Genomic DNA, 14,367 nt, shown 5'->3' on the forward strand with positions numbered 1-14,367 from the left:
TGACCTTTGCTGCTGTGGCTGTGAGCTTCTCCCCGGAGGAATGGCTGTGTTTGGATACCTCTCAGAGGAAGCTCTACAGAGACGTGATGCTGGAGACTTATGAGCACCTGCAGGCAGTAGGTGAGCGCTTCTCTAGGGACACTGCTGTGGTCTACATCCTGGGGTGACAGGGAGAAGCCAGGATCATTCTGGGACCTGAGTTCAACGGGGGATGAGATTGTACTGAAGTGAAATTTAAGGCCCCCCACCCCCAGTTATTGGCTCTCCAGCCTCTGATTTATTTTTCAGAGAAGTCCAACTTTTTTTTTTTTTTTTCTTTTTTTTTGGATTTCGGGCCACACCCGGTGAGGCTCAGGAGTTCCTCCTGGCTATGTGTTCAGAAATCGCCCTGGCTCGGGGGACCTTATGGGATACTAGGGATTGAAGCGAGGTCTGTCCTGGGTCAGCCGCTTGCAAGGTAGACGCCCTGCCACTGTGCTATCACTCCGGCCCCCCAACTTTATACTTTTAAATGGCTTTTCAGTTACCAGATAAACCATACTTTGTGTTAGAAGATTGCCATATCTGTGCCAAACTGGATTAATTTCCTGGCTCTGCATATGCTCCCCTACCCCTGCCAGGAATCCTCCCTGAACAGCCAGGAGTCAGCCCTGCTCAGTGTGGGTTTGGCCAGACTGATGTGATTTCATGAACTAGGGAATCTTAGCCTCACCTGAGTGTGCTCAGGGCTTATACTACATTCTGAGTTCCTGGATAAGGCCTGATGGGTTTTGGAGATCATTCCTGGGTTGGCCTTGATTATGGTCACTTGTCTGCTTCTCTACTATTGTTCAAACCTAATGAGACTGCAAAAATTTAAAGTGACTTTATTTCTTTTCATGATTTCAAAAGACTCCACCTGGTAGCAGATCCTGAGGTTCTCCCACTGGTTCTTTGGACCTTAAGTTTGGCAAGGATAAAATATGTTGTCCCTTATGCAAAGCATGTCCACCAATGTTGCATCCTTTTCCCTAGCTAGAGACAGCTTGACTTTAAACTTATCTACTAGAATTTTCTACTAAACATATCCAAAAAAGAGATGGAAAAGAGTTAAACCTATTAAGGATATACATCTAAAGAAATATACAAAGGAGGGGTCGGAGAAATAGCATGGAAGTAGGGTGTTTGCTTTGCATGTAGAAGGATGGTCGTTCAAATCCAGGCATCTCATATGGTCCCTCTGAGCACTGCTGGGTGTGACCCAAAAATAAACAAACAAAAATTTATATACAAGTACACACATACACACAAAGGAAATATACATACACATACCTGAGGGCACCAGTTGTTGCTTTACAGCCCTTTGGATGGGCTTGGATGGTGGTGGATGGTAATGGATTCCTTTGCCCTTTAGCTCAGGCCCACGTGGCTCCACCTTCTCCTACTGGAGGGTCTGCTAGTTCAAGTGAATGGTGAGAAGACAATTCACTCACAGGCAGTTAGGCTTCCAGGGAAGTCATCTTTATTTAGGGCCTAGCCAACAGGTATGGCTTCTAACCATTACAGCATTCAGCCCTGCATTCTAACTTACCTTACAGCCATCTTTCTCCTGCTACCTCTTCCTGCAGGTAAATGCAAATTTCCCCCTGTGGCCCTGAGGCCACACTTTTATTATCTCCCCAAAGACCCTCCCAGGTATACTTTTTCCGGTGATGCGCTTATGCAAACAGCCACTCTTTTATCATTGCTTAGTTGTTCTTTTTACAATTATAAAAAATATTACTTACTTCTGTACATTATTATTTTTTCCTTACAATAAAGGGGGAGTTGTAGTATATGAAAATATTTCCTTAAGATTATTCTTGGAATTGTTGTATATAAAAATATTTCCTTAGGATTGTTCTTTGCTTATTTTCCCACCTAGACCTTCCAGGTGGGGGCGCTGTTGAGTTTGCAATAAATAGCTTGATGGACAGGGGGTAAGGGGTCTTTTGCCAGAGCTGGGAGCTGGCTGGAAAAGGACTCTTTTCGCCCAACCTTTTATACCCTAACCTTCTTGTCTGTGTGGATTATTTGCTGCAGATAAATATTACCAAGATCTCCCCCCAAAAGGGGACAAAGGGATGGGAATCAATTTCTCATTCTGGGAACTATTTGTGGAGTCACAAACACCCAACATCATCACAACAATCCCCTTTATGTATTATGAAATAGTGGGGGTGGATAAAATTTGGAGCACAGCTTCAGCCTGTGACATGGTTCCTTGGAGTCTCAAAATGGCTCTCAGCAGTAAGAGATCAAGTTATTTCCTTGAGCTGAGGGTCTCAAAAGCCAAATCAGGTCGTGAGCAACAGTCTGTAGTGAAGGGATGTGGAAGAAAAAGGGCAATCAAGAATAAACAAGTAGTTGTGGTGATGGCATCTTCTACCCAGGCAAGGTGGGCTTTTTGTGGGTTCTGTAGGGTCTTCAATATATATCATCAGTGTCTTCAGCAAACAGAATTTGAGTTCTGTTTTTGTTTATTTTTTGTTTTATGGGCCACACTCGGTGATGCTCAGGGGTTACTCCTGGCTACGTGCTCAGAAATCATTCCTGGCCTAGGGGATTGAGCCGCAGTCTGTCCTACGCTAGTGTGGACAAGGCAGGCACCTTACCGCTTACATCACTGCTCTGGCCCCTTGAGTTTTTTTTCGATTTGGGTTCTTTGATTTTCTTCTCGTCTCCTTTCATGGCAATTGCTACAACTTCTATTATTATGTTGAATAAGAAACTGGACATACTTGACTAGTGCCTGACTTTAGTGGAAAAGCTTTCGCTTTTTCATCAATAAGAATAAAGTTCAAAAAAAAAAAAAGAATAAAGTTCACTGAGGGATTTTTATAGGTAGCTGTTACTGTCTTGAGGAAGGTTTCTTTCACACCTATTTTTTTTTTTTTTTTTGGTTTTTCCGGTCACACCTGTTTGATGCTCAGAGGTTACTCCCGGCTAAGCGCTCAGAAATTGCTCCTGGCTTGGGGGGACCATATGGGACACCGGGAGATCGGGATCGAACCGCAGTCCTTCCTTGGCTAGCGCTTGCAAGGCAGACACCTTACCTCTAGCGCCACCTCGCCGCCCCCCATTTTTTTTTTAAATATATTTTTTATTTAAGTAACATGATTATAGTTGGGTTACAGTCACAAACAGAACCCCCCTTTCACCAGTGTAACATTCCCCCTTCCCATCCCCTGCCTGTGAGTCAAGCATTCTACTAGTTATTTGTTTTTTTATTTAATTTTTTTTTTTTTTTTTTTTTTTTTTTTTGGTTTTTGGGTCACAGCCGGCAGTGTTCAGGGGTTATTCCTGGCTCCAGGCTCAGAAATTGCTCCCGGCAGGCACGGGGGACCATATGGGGCGCCGGGATTCGAACCGATGACCTCCTGCATGAAGGGCAAATGCCTTACCTCCATGCTATCTCTCCGGCCCCTAGTTATTTGTTTTTTAAGTTCTGTAAATTGTTTTTTTTTTTTTTTCCCTTAAAGGACAAGGGTTAAAAATAACACAGTAAAAGAAAAAAAAACAGTAAAGGTGTGACAGTGGCAATTGCCATTGTTTGCATAGCCCCAGAAAAATATGGGGGAAACGGAAAAAAATCCTTGGCCTGATTACAAGAAGGCCTCACCCCAGAAGTTTATTGGCATAAGACCGATGCTGTGCTCCAGGCATTCCAGTCTGTCCAACCCTAGTCATTCTCTGTGGTCCCGGTGAAACTTCTTCACACTTTAGCTGTTGTTGGTATCAGGTTCCTATATTTAAAGATTCTGGTTTCTACCCATTTCTTTCATCAAAGTCAGGCTAATGTGGAGCATCCTCTAGTTTCAGCACACCATTAGATGCGGAGCGATCTGCCCTGCAAGCAGGCTGTGGCTGAGTCGTCTGGGTGTTGAGAGCACTCTTTTGAGTAAGTCTCCTCATTCACTATTGGCAGATGATAATTTTCCAGAAATACGTCCCATTCTAGGTTCTCTAGCTTAATTGAGCTCAGCCATTCATAGTAAGCTCTGATGATGTCTGTCTTAAATCTTGTTCATTCATTCATAAATTCATGAGTTCATTCATTTCTGAATCAATTTATCTGAATTAGGGGGGCCCTTTCGTTTCTGACTCAATTTATTTGAGTTTGTTTTTTTTTTTTTTTTGGTTTTTGGGCCACAAGTGGCGCTCAGGGGTTACTCCTGGCTGTCTGCTCAGAAATAGCTCCTGGCAGGCACTGGGGACCATATGGGACTCCTGGATTTGAACCAACCGTCTTAGGTCCTGGGTTGGCTACTTGCAAGGCAAACACCACTGTGTTTTTTCTCCAGCCCCTTATTTGAGTATTTTGATTCTTGCCAGTGGTTTGTCTATCTTGTTGGGTTTTTGTTTGTTTGTTTGTTTGTTTGTTTTTATAAAACCAACTCTTGATCTCTTTAATACTCTCTGGATTTTGTTGTTGCTGTTGTTTTTATATTGCTGATTTCTGCTCTGTTTTTTATTATTTTTCTTCTTGTTGTGCTTGGGTTCCTTTGCTGTTGGTTTTTCAGATATTTAATTTGTCCCTTTAGGTTGTTGATTATGTCATTTTTTTCTTTCCTAATATAGGCCTATGTTGCTATAAGTATCCCCCAATGCAGGGGTCTCAAACTCAATTTACCTGGGGGCTGCAGGAGGCAAAGTCGAGGTGATCCTTGAGTGAAAAGTCAGTAGTAGGCCTTGAACATTGGGGGGTGTGACCCAAACAACTAAAACAAAACAAAACAAAACAAAAAATGATTCCTCTAGGGCAGGCCACAAAATGTTGTACGGAGGGCCGCAAATGACCTGCAAACCTCGAGTTTGAGACCCCTGCCCTAATGACTGCTTCTGCTGTGTCCCATTGATTTTGGCAATTTGTTTCTTCATTACCATTAATCTCAAGGATCTCTTTATTTTTTCCTTGATTTCCTCTTTGACCCAGCTGTTGTTAATCAGCATGTTGTTTAGTTTACAGGTGTTAGGTGTTCTCCACATCTTTTTACAATTAATCTTGATCTCTATGGCATTTTGATCTGCTAGGCTGCTTGGTATAATTCTTTTTTTTTGTTTGTTTGTTTTTTTTTGTTTTGGGGACACACCCTGTGGTGCTCAGGGGTTACTCCATGCTGAGAAATCTCGCCTGGCAGGCTCAGGGGACCATGTGGGATGCTTGGAATGGAACCCAGGTTTGTTCAGGTCAGCTGCATGCAAGGCTAATGCCCTATTGCTCTGCTATCTCTCCAGCCCCTGCTTGGTATAATTATTATATTTGTGATTTTGATGTAATTTGGGACACAAGTTAGACATGTGTCCTAAAATGTGGTCTATCCTAGAGGAAGTCCCATGTGTACGTGAGAAGAATGTGTATTCAGCTCTTTGATGATGAAAGACCCTGAATAGATTCATTAGTCCTAGTTATTCTAGTTTAGCATATAGGGCTCTTATGTCTTTACTAGTGTTTCACCTAGTGGATTTGTCCAGTGGTGACAATGGCATGTAGAAATCTCCCATTACTATCACATTCTTGCTCATATTTTTCCTAGGTTTGTGAGCAAAAGCCTTACATAGACTGCTGGCTGTACGTTTAGTACATGAAAGTTGATCAGGGTTAGTACTTGGTCTCTTGCTCTCCTGATCAGTAAGTTTTGTCCATCTTTGTCTCTAAATACTCTCTTGAGGTTGAATGCCATTTGGTCTGATAAAAGTATGGCTTTGTCAGCTTTTGTTTGTTTTCCAATAAGCTTGTATAATTGTTTTCCATCCTTTTCCTCTGAACTTCTGTCTGTCCTGAACTCTGAAGTGTGTTTTCTGTAGGCAGCAGATGGCTGGGTTTTGTTTTCTGATCCAACCCACTACTCTATGCCTTTTGCACAAAGTCCATTGTATTTAAAAAAACTTTTTTTTTTTTTTTTTTTTTTGGTTTTGGGTCACACCCGGCCGCTCTCAGGGGTTACTCCTGACTCTATGCTCAGAAATCTCTCCTAGCAGGCTCGAGGGACCATATGGGATGCCGGGGTTCGAATCACCTACCAAGTATGCAAGGCTTTACTTCCACGCTATCTCTCTAGCCCCAAACATTTAAGGAAACTTTTGACAGAAAGGGCTTTTGTACCATTTTATTTGTAGAGCTGTTGTTACAGTTGTGAATATTTTTTATGTAATTGCTCTTTGAGTAGTAATTTAGAGTCAGTTCAGTTTTGTCAATATTGTGAGTTCTTTTTTGTTCAAGAATGTTTTTAACTCCCTTCCATGAAAATGAGGGGTTCAGTGGGGCAATGGACTCTAGGTTAAAAATTCCTTTTACTCAGTAATTTGCATATGTCATTCTTTCTTTTCTTGCCTGGATTATTTCAAAGAGGATCTGGTTTGATTCTTAGGTTCTTTCTTTAAACTTAGAGTTCTCCCTTACTGCTTAAAAGAGTCCATCTTTCTCATTGTTTGTTTGTTTGTTTGTTTTCATTTGGATTACTATATGTTTGATGTGGTGTTCTTTGAGATCTATTTTGTTTGGCTCTCTTTTTGTCTCTTGGATTTGTATAGCAGCCTCTTCTCAGAGAGTGGGAAAGTTCTCTGATATTATCTCCCTTACTCCTTATTCTTCCCCCTTCCCATTTTCCTCTCAACTGGTATTCCTATAAATTGGAGATTATTTCTTTTGTCTTTATTCATTACATTTTCCACAATTTCTATTCAACTTTTTCTTCCAATGTTTTGTCTCTCCTTTTTTGACTTTTTTTTTTTATCAATTTTTTGTAATTTGTCAGTTTGTCAATGCAATTATCTACCTTATAATTCTAGCTATGAAAGCTTGCCAACGTGTTTTTTCATCTTTCAGTTTCATTTGTGTGGATTCTCTCATTTTCTGAAAGTTCTTTGAGTTGCTTAAATTGTTCATCTATAGATTATTATTTGTATTTATTTTTTTGGGGGTAACATATGGCGGGTTACTTCTGGCTCTGTGCTCAAAATCACTCCTGGTAGGTAGGCCTGGGGGACCATATGGGATTCTGGGATTAGAACCATTGTCTATGCTGAATCAGCTGCATGCAAGCAAACACCTTACTGCTCGTGGCCCCTCCCCCTTTTATTTGGCTTTTGGGCCACACTTGGTAGTGCTTAGGGGTTACTTGTGGCTCTACACTCAGACATTGCTCCTGGCAGGCTTGGGGAACTATATGGGATGCCAGGGATTGAACCTGGCTGGGTCCATCCCAGGTAGGCTGAGTGTAAGGCAACCGCCCTACAGTTGTGCTATTACACTGGCTCTGATGTATAGATTTTTTTTTAAGTTTGCTGACTATTGACTTCTTGATTTCTGATGCTAAAACATTAAGTGTTTATTTTAGGTCCTCATCTATAAGGCTCATGCATATTGGTGGACTTGGAAATTTGCCAGGATATTCCTCCATATCCCAGCTGATGGTTTCTTTTTTAGTTTCCTCATTTATCTTTGCATTTATAGGTTGAAATGCTAGAGTTTCAGGGTGTTTCAGAAAGTGATCTATTGAACTTGTTCTGTAAAATGTGGCTTGAGACATATCTGTTTTAGAGATGATTTTCCTGAACATATCAGGTTAGTTGAATATGATAAAATATTGCAAATTAATTCATTGCTTTGCTCATCTAGGTTTTGAGCTATAATTTTTAAGGAGAAACAAATACTGGGTCCAATCTGCCTGGAAATATATGATATAACTTAAATACCCTTACACAAACATACTAGTTATCTGGGTTGTTTGGAGAAAGGAGAGTTAATGGGAGACACTGAAGGGTCCCTATCTCTACTCAAAGACCCGAAATGGGGTACAGGACAGTAGGTGCTCAGGACCAGCAACCTCCAGCCTCCTTTTTTAAGACACATTTGGACTTTGGCAGTACTTCATTTTACTCCTAGCTCTTCATTGCTTATTCCCTGAGGAACACGGAACTACAGAAGGTGCCAAAGTCAAATGCAGGTCAGCCATGTGTTCGCATATCCTCCCACTGTATTTACTTTTTTGGGGGGGGGGTCACACCCGGCAGCACTGAGGAGTTACTCCTGGCTCCATGCTCAGAAATCTCTCCTGGAAGACTCAGGGGACCATATGGGATGCCAGGATCCGAACCACCGACCTTCTGCATGCAAGGCAAATGCCCTACTCCATGCTATCTCCCTGGGCCCCCACTGTATTTATTTTTGTTATTGTTTTTGTTTTTGGGTCGTACCCAGCAGTGCACAGGAATTACTCCTGGCTCTACACTCAGAAATCTCTCCTGGTAGGCTTGGGGGACCACATGGGATGTCGGGATTCGAACCACCATCCTTCTGCATGCATGGCAAATGCCCTACCTCCATGCTATTTTTCGACTCCCCATCCCACTGTATTATACAGCCCCCTTAATTAGACTATTTGATTTCATTTCAACCTGCTTTCATCTGTGCAATAGCCAACTTGCATATGGAGTGCAGAAATTCTGTTCCTCATCTGTTCCATGGTTTGGTGGCTTTCAGTAGAAACCCAAAATCATGTGCAATCTTCTGTCCCCTTCTCATTATCTAACACAAAAATTGTGCTTCTGGGCAGGACATTGCAAGGTAAAACCTGAGCTGATCACCTGGTTGGAAGATGGAACTCTGGAGATGCTGCCAAGAGGCATGTTTGCAGGTGAGTGTGGGATAATCCTCTTGATCTCAGCATGGTACGGGTGTGGCATGTTATGGGCCTGTGTGAGATGACACCCCTGGGTTGGGGCATCAGACTCCCAGATCAATGGTGCAGGACCTCTCCTGTTCCTATTTGCCACCCTTTATGCTGAGTCCCAGATGATCTGGAACTTATCAGTCTTGCTTTCTCTCAGAACCACTCACAAATACATTTTGTCTGTAGTTTTAAACTATTCATGAGTGAGTCAGCATAAAGCTAATGTGGATTTTGCCAACTCATTATGATTGTCCCAATCTCTTGCATATCCTGTCAGCTAATGTATTACTTGAAAATAAGGTGTATTTCACCCACCCATATTGCTGCTTTCCACCAGGTTTCATTCAACTTAATTCTTTGATTTTAATTTTTTTAATTTAATTTTTTATTGAATCGCTGAGAGATACATAGGCACAAAGTTGTTGGTGGTTGTGTTTTAGTCATACAATGTTCCAGCAACCAATCATTTACCAGCATACTGTTTCTACAACCAATATACTGTTTCCCTACTCCCCGAATCCTCCCAGTGTGCTTCTATGACAGTTTTCTTCTCTTTGAGAGAAAAGTATTTCTTTTCTTTTTTTTTTTTTAGTATATTCTTTATTTATTTAGACATCTTGAATACAAATATGATTGTGATTAGGTTTCAGTCATGTAAAGAACACCCTCCTTCTCCAGTGCAACATTCCCACCACCAATGTCCCAAATCTCTCTCCACCCCAATCCACCCCCACCTGTACTTCAGACAGGCTTTCCAGTTCCCTCATTCATTCACATGATTATGGTAGTTCTCTGTGCAGATATTTCTATAACTGCACTCACCAGTCTTTGTGGTGAGCTTCATGAAGTGAGCTGGAAGTTCCAGCACTCCTCTCATTGTCTCTGAGGATTGCTGCAAAGATGACTTTTATTTTTCTTAAAACCCATAGATGAGTGAGACTATTCTGCGTCTCTCTCTTTCCCTCTGACTTATTTCACTCAGCATAATAGACTCCATGTACATCCATGTATAGGAAAATTTCAGGACTGCTTTTGCTGTGTCCTATAGATTCTGGCAGTTTGTGTCTTCATTATTACTTGTTTCCAGGAAAGTTTTGATTTCCTCTCAGACCCCCTGGTTGTTCAGTAGCAGGGTGTTTAATTTTCTTTTTTTTTTTTTTTTTTTTTTTTTTTTTTTTTTTTTTTTTTTGGTTTTTGGGCCACACCCGGTAACGCTCAGGGGTTACTCCTGGCTATGCGCTAGAAGTCGCTCCTGGCTTGGGGGACCATATGGGACGCCGGGGGATCGAACCGCGGTCCGTCTCCTAGGCTAGCGCAGGTAAGGCAGGCACCTTACCTCCAGCGCCACCGCCCGGCCCCTTAATTTTCAATTGTTAAAGTTTTTCTTCTGTGTGGCTTTGTAGTTCACATCTAATTTTGGAGCCTTATGGTCAGCAAAGGTAACCTGCAAGATTTCTGTCCTCTTGATTTTATGAAGGTGTGTTTTATGTGTCAGCATGTGGTCTATCCTGGAGAATGACCCATGTACATTGGAGAAGAATATGTATCCAGGTTTTTTGTGGTGGAGTGTCCTATATATATCTACGAGTCCTCTTTCTTCCATTACTCTTTTCAGGGTTAGTATGTTTTTGTTGGGTTTCAGTCTGATTGACCTTTCAAGTTTGACATGGCTGTGTTGAGGTCTTCCACAATTATTGTGTTGTTATTGATGTCTTCTTTCAGATTTGTCAGTAATTGTATTAGATAATTTGCTGGTCTTTAATTGGGTGCATATATGTTTAATAGTCTGATTTCTTCGTGTTGCACATATCCCTTCATTAGTACATAGTGTCCATCTTTTTCCCTTACAACTTTTCTGAGTATAAAGTTGGTTTCATCAGATATTAATATGGCCACCCCAGCTTTTTTAAGTGTGTTGTTTGATTGGATGATTTTCCTCCAGTCTTTGATTTTGAGTCTATGTTTGTTCTGACTATTCAGGTGTGTTTCTTGTAGGCAACAGTAGGTTGGATTCATCTTTTTGAGCCATTTTGCCACTCTGTGTCTTTTAATTGGTGAATTTAGTCCATTGACATTGAGGGAGATGATTGTCATAGGATTTAATGTCGAGGCCATCTACTGAGTTTTTCAGTTCAGCTACAGTGTTTTTCAGATCTGTTATTTCAGTTTGGAGTTTTCTGATTTCTGTCTTTGTGTTTTGTTCAGATTGATCTATGCTTTCTTTGAGTTCTGCAAACATCTTCCATATTGCTATTCTAAACTCCTTGTCTGAGAGGTTAATTAGATGGTCAAAGTTTTTTAGGTCATCTGAGCTATCGTCTTCATTCTCTGTGCATGTTGATTGCCTGCGAGGTTTCACCATTTTCCTGCTTGTAGTATGATTTTTTTCTGTGTGTTGTGGTGGGGTTCATTGGATAGAAAGAGTGGAGCCTCTGGGAGTGCTATTTTTCAGGGCCCTTTTCGGCCCACTCCCAAGAGTTTTCGGAGACAGGACCGTGGAAAAACACACACAAGCAACACTCACAGTCGGGAATCACTGGGCGGGTGTAGATTTTCCCAGCCTGACGTCACAAACAGGTGACCTTCCTTTCTGCAGAATACTGTGGATAGCCGGTTTTCATGGTCCGACACAGTTCTTTGGTGCTCCAGCCCTTGGGTGAGCCTCTGGGAGTGCTATTTTTCTGGGCCCTTTTCAGCCCACTCCCAAGAGGTTTTGGAGACAGGACAGTGGAAAAACACACACAGGCAACACTCACAGTCGGGAATCACTGGGCGGGCGTAGATTTTCCCAGCCTGACGTCTTTATTTTAATTTTTTAATTTAAGTATCCTGGTTACAGAAATGTTCTTATTTGGATTTCTTTTATAAAATGTTCACAATCCTTCCCCAGTTCCACTTTCCCATCACCAATTTCTCTGTACACTTCTTTGCCTGTCTCTGAGACAGGCATTCTGCTTCTTTCACAGTTCTTTTTGGCAAGATTGATATTGTGGACTGGTCCTCTCGGCCCTACTGTCTATTTTGTCCTGATATTAGTACAAAATTGTCTTTTATGTTTATTATATCCCATTGATAAGCTTTATTATTGTCTATCCCTCTCCTCTGATTCATAATATGAACATAATCTCCATGTCTATTCATGTATAAGCAAATTTCATGACTTCAATTTTCTTATTGACTACGTAGTATTCTATTGTAAATATATACCACAGTTTCTTTAGCCAGTCATCTGTTGTCAAGCACCTGGGTCATTTCCAGATCTGGCTATTGTAAGTAGTGCTGCAATGAACACTGGAGTGTGGAGGAGATTTTTGTACTGTGTTATTGTGTTTCTGAGTCTATCCTTAGAAGAGGTATTGTTGAATCATATGGGATCTCAATTTCCAGGGTTTTTTTTGAGGAATATCAACATTGTTTCCCCAAGAGACTGGACTAGATGGCATTCCATCCAGCACTGAAGGATAGTTTCTTTCTCCCTGCATCTAGGCCAGCACTGATGGTTCTCACTGACTCTCACAGCATAGTTGAGATCCAGTGCTTGTGTTGGGTCTCAGTTAGGCTGGGGATTAAACCTGCATGCAAAATCTCTTCCACCATTTTAATTCTGTAGGGGTTACTAAGTTACATCCAGAGTGCTCACAGGGCCACACAGTGCTCAGGAATGAAAACTAGGGCCTTACCTCATGAATTGTGATTCTGTTCCTAAATATGTCTTTTAGGGTTTGGAGAGAGAGAGAGAGATTAGTCTAAACCGATTAATATTAAGGGAATACGCTTGAAGTTTTGCTCAGGATCACTACTGACATTGATTGGTGGACCAGATTGTGACAGGGATGGAATTGTGATTGTCTACATACCAGGAATTCACCAGAAAATTTGTAGTATGTCTGTAGGCACTAAATAGGACTTTGTATTTTGCAAGACTCAAATCTATTTATTTTGGTTTTGGGTCACATCCAGCAGTGCTCAGTGGGTTACTCCTGGCTCTGTGCTCAAAAATCATTCCTGGCAGGCTCAGGGATTCTAGGAATCGAACTGCCATCAGTCCTGGTTTGGCTACATGCAAGGCAAACACCCTACCACTGTGCTATCTCTAGCGCCCCAACTCAAATTTATTTACATGTAATCTCTTTAAGCATACTCCTATCCTACCTCTATTGTTACAACTCCAAGTGAGGTACTTCTCATTGACATTCATTTCTTCCAGCTTATTGTAAGTTACTAAAGATGAGCACCTTATGAATTCAAGTGTCATTACATCTAAGGAGAAAAATTGTCTTTAGAAACCACAACACAGTGTTATATTACTTCAGAGTGTCTTGTATTTAAAGGTCACTAAGATCTTATGTCAAAAAGTTTCAGGATAGAGGTTGAAGCAAAAGTATAGTGGGTAAGATGTTTGCTTTCCATGCAGCCACCCATATTAAATCCTTGTGAACCTAAATGGTCTTTCCCAGCCTCCACTCATACTAGCTGAGTGAAAATAATGGGAGTAACCCCTGGGCACTGAGATTTGACCCAAATAAAAAACCCATAATTTGGGCCCGGAGAGATAGCACAGTGGTGTTTGCCTTGCAAGCAGCCAATCCAGGACCAAAGGTGGTTGGTTCGAATCCCGGTGTCCCATATGGTCCCCCGTGCCTGCCAGGAGCTATTTCTGAGCAGACAGCCAGGAGTAACCCCTGAGCACTGCCGGGTATGGACCAAAAACAAATAAACAAACAAACAAAAAACCCCATAATTTTTGGAAATGAAGTTTGAATTTTGCAAGATATATGAATGCAAATGGTATGACAAAACATACTGCTTTGGGGCCAGAGGTATAGTACAGCATGCCATACTAATCTCCACGCCTGCCAGGCGTTTTCCCAGAATACAGTCAGGAGTATGTTCTTGGAACCTCCATTTCTGTCCCACAAATCTAACCGATCAAAAAACCACCATTCTCTTTCAGAGAATGAAAGTTTTATCTTGCTTTATAAATAAAATAAGGAAAGCTAGGAGAACAGACTTTATCAGAAGATACAGCTGTGGTCCAGACAGCATCTAATCTAACCGAAAACTTCCTCTTTTAACAGATCCAAAGCCAGAAATTCATCCATGTCCCTCCTGCTTTCTCACCTTCTCTAGTCAGAACTTCCTAAGTCGTCACATGAAACGTAGTCATCCTTGTTTTCTCCCAGCAACATCTACAAGAAAGCACCCTCAATCAGAGAATTTCTATCTACGTGACCAGAACCAATGTCAGCCACAGAATGACAAATTTGAATGTCAAAAGCACAAAGAAAGTTCCGTACCTTTGTCGACAAATTTGAGGCTTAAAAGTATTTCAACAGCCTTTTCTAGATTATTTTGCAGTGAAATAGCAAGCTCTGATAAACAGATGGCATTGGAGGAAAAAACTAACCCAAGTCAGAAAGAAAATCCAAAGGATTCAGGTAGAGTAATTCTAGAGATGGGAATGCCAAGAATTTTAAGAGACAAGTATGTAAGGCCTGGGCAAGGCTTCACAGATGAATCAGATTCAATGGCACAACAGGGGACACACAGTGTGGAGAAGCCTTACGTTCACAGGAAGTGTGGGCAAAGCTTCAAAGTGAGTTCAGATCTCACGACACACCAAAGAGATGATAAACCCCATGTTAGCAGGGAGTGTGGGCAAGGCTTCAGTGTA

The 14,367-nt window shown here is 41.5% G+C and overlaps 3 protein-coding genes across 4 annotated transcripts in view; 1 reads left to right on the forward strand and 2 right to left on the reverse strand.

Moving 5' to 3' along the window:
• Positions 1-14,367, reverse strand: part of LOC126000509 (histone-lysine N-methyltransferase PRDM9-like) — a 770,602-nt gene that overhangs the window by 305,617 nt on the left and 450,618 nt on the right. The window lies entirely within an intron of this gene.
• The window catches only part of LOC126000518 (histone-lysine N-methyltransferase PRDM9-like), a 322,719-nt gene that overhangs the window by 245,041 nt on the left and 63,311 nt on the right, over positions 1-14,367 (reverse strand). The window lies entirely within an intron of this gene.
• The window catches only part of LOC126000506 (histone-lysine N-methyltransferase PRDM9-like), a 160,501-nt gene that overhangs the window by 144,305 nt on the left and 1,829 nt on the right, over positions 1-14,367 (forward strand). The window lies entirely within an intron of this gene.

This window comes from Suncus etruscus (assembly GCF_024139225.1).
Source record: "Suncus etruscus isolate mSunEtr1 chromosome X unlocalized genomic scaffold, mSunEtr1.pri.cur SUPER_X_unloc_1, whole genome shotgun sequence".
Taxonomy (NCBI): domain Eukaryota; kingdom Metazoa; phylum Chordata; class Mammalia; order Eulipotyphla; family Soricidae; genus Suncus; species Suncus etruscus.